Genomic DNA, 3,846 nt, shown 5'->3' with positions numbered 1-3,846 from the left:
TATCTATCTATCTATCTATCTATCTATCTATCTATCTATCTATCTATCTATATCTAGTATTTATTATTTATCTAATCTCTGCCTCCAAAAGGATAGGAATCATGAATCTTTTACTATCATCACCTTTTCCTCCATTATGTCAACCATAATTCTTATTAATAACTCAGTACACTTTCTTTTTTACATAATGAATTGAATAGTTTGAGTTTTCCATAATTTAGTCAGAAAATCAATTTAATTAGAGTGTCCCGTCCCCTAGGCATTCTGGCTAAACAAGATTTTGTTATCTCTAAAGTCAAGGAATTTGAAACTGCTATATATGATAATTGTTTTTTCAACATAAACTTGGTCACACCTCTGTGATTTATTTGTGATGAATTCTCAAAGTCTCCTCAGGGTTAAGTCTATGCCTGCTCATGGAGGCATGACAAGTTTCAGGTAGAAAAAGTGTGACAACCAAATGTGATACATTCTAATTAGATTTTGCTGTCATCTAGGCTAGGACCTCTGATAATACTATAACCACAAGAAGTAGGAAGTTTAGTATTAAAGGTAATGAAGGAATCTTAAAAAAAATATAAACATTTTCAAACTGAGTACAAATTAAGACTGTTGGGCTCTATCTAATTTTATAGGTACATTTTCTTAGGCTCCTGCTGCCTTGTAATCGGAGAAAATTGTGTTGTCAGATAAAAAAGGCTCTGATCAATTTAGCATTATAAAATTCCTAGAGCATTCTTTTCTAAAAAGCATATTCTTCTACAGCTCTATTAGAGTATTTCCAAGCTGTGCCTCATTAGCTTTTTATCCCTTATTATTGTTATTATTCAATTTTTTAAAAAATGAGCCAATTAGGTCACAGAAGTTTAATTTAGAGAAATTCTAGTAACCTTTCAGATACTTTGTGTGACTATGTCTATCATTTTGTCAAAGTGAGTCAGGTGGTGGAGCTAATAATCACACCCACTTTTCAGAGCATTATGCTGGGAATGGATACCTTCATATATCCTTATATGAAGGTAATTTGAAAAATGTAACTTTTTTTGAGTGAGTAAACCATAACTGGATACTTCTGAAATGTAACTCAACTGAGTTTCAGAATTTTTCAAGTGTTATTCAATACACATTCATGTCTATCATTGTAAAAATATAATCAATATGTAGGTACAATCTATCTTATTTATTAAACAAATATTTATTTCAAGACTGCTATATGAGTTTGTCATTTGTTTGACTTGGAAAGAATTAGGTGAATATCTTTTCCTGTAAGGAAAGATGGATAACTTTGCCTATCTAAAGCTAACTCCTTGACATTCTGGAGGAGATGATCATGAACAAACAAAAAGCACAAGGATTTTGTCCCCTAAGCTCTAACTTTACATAGAATTTTAATTTCTCATAAGTTTGCCTAACTAATATATGTGCCAGGAATTCCTCTCTAAAGAGGCATAGACATATTTTGAATTGTATTAAATATTAATTATAATTTTTGGTAAGGAATTTCATTGACCTTTTGCCTAATAATATATATGCTCTTCCTACTTTTATAGGATAAAATAAAAGATGTGGGACCAAAAGACCTAACAAAGGTAGAAACCTTTACCTAAGGAATTAAGCAGAATGCCAAGGTATGTCTTTGCTATTTGTATTTTTCTAGTTAGCTTTCTGTCTTTAAGTGCTTCATTTTTTTTTTATCTTATGCCATCTATGTTTACAGTAAGACTGACATCCATATTTTCTGATTTTATCACATCTATTCTATGAGGACATAAATTGTGTTGGTTCTCAGTGATTATTAACTAAAGACACAAACTGTATCTTAACTATGCATTAAGTGAGTCTCTTGGATTTCCTTTATTCTGTGTGTATCTGCATATTTACATATATATATCTATATCTATGATTAATCTATTCTTATAGGTTTTTCTTAGTATGTATGTATTAAATCAATAAGGATCCAATCATCTGAACATCCTGAAAAGGTCATTCTTATTTCATTTAGACAGCAAAATAATGTAAAATTTGTATATAAATGTTATGTCTATTCCGTTCCCTGGTCACATTTGCTTTAGTTCTAACAAAGAAATCTCAACTCTTAAATGATAAATTTACATTCTACAGTAAATTTAATTCTGAGACCATTACAGAGTACTTTGTGATGGAACATTGCCAAAAAAATCTACAAATGTTGATATAATATAGACAGTAAAAGATAGAATTATTAAGTTACTGTTCCATAGTTCTGGTATGAAGTCTTTAGGTGGCACTGTGGTTCCAACTGTTAATCAAATAATTTTAAAACAACCTTCTATTAAGTTTATGAATAAAGAACTCTGCCATTAATTTTACATCTATTTTTCATAATTATGACTTATAAGGACTGTTATAATTTATTGAATTATTCTCATCTATTCGAATTTTGTAAACCTTAGAACAAAGCAAAACACACATTTCATTCCCCTTTGACAGATGGCAAAAGTAAGGATCAGAGAATTTAAGCAGCTTTCCAAGACCCTCATAGTACACCTTGAAGAGGATTTTTATGTTTATTTCTATAAATTTCTTGTTGACATAACATTGTAACACTGTAACATCATTACTGTTTTCTTGGACTGTGTCTGAAGCTCAAGTGTGACTAGTTTTCCCACTTCTCATAAACTCCTGTGATTGCCACTGACTTTGGTATGTTCAGAGTTGAAAGTACCGGCATGGTGCTCTTAGTTTAATGAGGTTTCTGTTGGAAAGAGAGCAGTGAAGGTGTCAGTATGTCCTTATTTTCTTAATTTATTTGTCTCTTTGTTTTTATCTGTTTGAATTGTTTACTCGGTTCTAAATAGGACTTCAGAGTTGACTGAATACTAATGACAGTTAGTGAGCCTGGAATATAAAATCTAGAACCATGTTCTATATAAGATTTTTCCATAGTACAAAGGAAAAAATACCCAAGAAGATAAATCCTCCTCTGAGTGCTTCTCTAAATTCCTTTCTAGGGCCTCCCCGGTGGTGGTGCAGCGGTTGAGCGCTGGGTTGCGAAGCTGCTCCGCAGCCTCTGCAGCACCGGTTTGATCCCTGGCTGCTCCCTGGCCACCGGAGGAGGGTCCCACATGGCGCGCAGACCTCTCCTGCCGCCCGCTGCTCCCCTCAGCAGTGTACTTCGGTCCTTCTGCCTGCTCTGCTCCCCGCTCTGGCTCTGGTGAATTCTCTCACCCTCCCGCGCTTCTGACTGTACCCCGCGCTTGTATAAATAAATAAATCTTTAATAAATAAATAAATAAATAAATTCCTTTCTATATGTTCTCAGTTCTAAATTGTATAGCCTGCTTAAAATGTTTACCTGAGAAAATTTTTTCTTCCTCCAAACTTGAGTGTACTATCTCCATTCAACTTTTGGTAAAACCTAATTCCTAACTATGTATGAGGCAAAAATTCTTTCCCACTTCGCTAGAAGTGCATTTCTGCAAATCTGATATCTCTAAGCAATAGTGGAGTTTCAACAAGAAATTCTATGGGTGTTGCACAGAGCAGTCCCTTAATGAGCATGGCATCCCAAGTTCCTCTCTTGCTTGGTTATTTCATGCACGGGCATATAGACATGTCTGTGTGATTTCTACTTTCTTAGAAAAGTATGACTTAAATAAGTTATGACTTAAATAAGACATGCACAGATACACACACACACACACCCCTACCTTACAGGACTATAATACAGATACTAATTCTCAGAGCACTATCTATGCTTTCTATGAATGAGAATTATTGTATCATAACTTGCTAGACTATTGATCTTCCATGAAGCAGAGTATCATGCCACTGTCAAACTGTTCCTTGGGCCTGTATTGAGTATGA

The sequence above is a fragment of the Talpa occidentalis genome, unplaced genomic scaffold, assembly GCF_014898055.3.
Source record: "Talpa occidentalis isolate TD23 unplaced genomic scaffold, MPIMG_talOcc4v2.1 talOcc4.3, whole genome shotgun sequence".
Lineage (NCBI taxonomy): Eukaryota > Metazoa > Chordata > Mammalia > Eulipotyphla > Talpidae > Talpa > Talpa occidentalis.
This window is presented reverse-complemented; position numbering follows the sequence as displayed.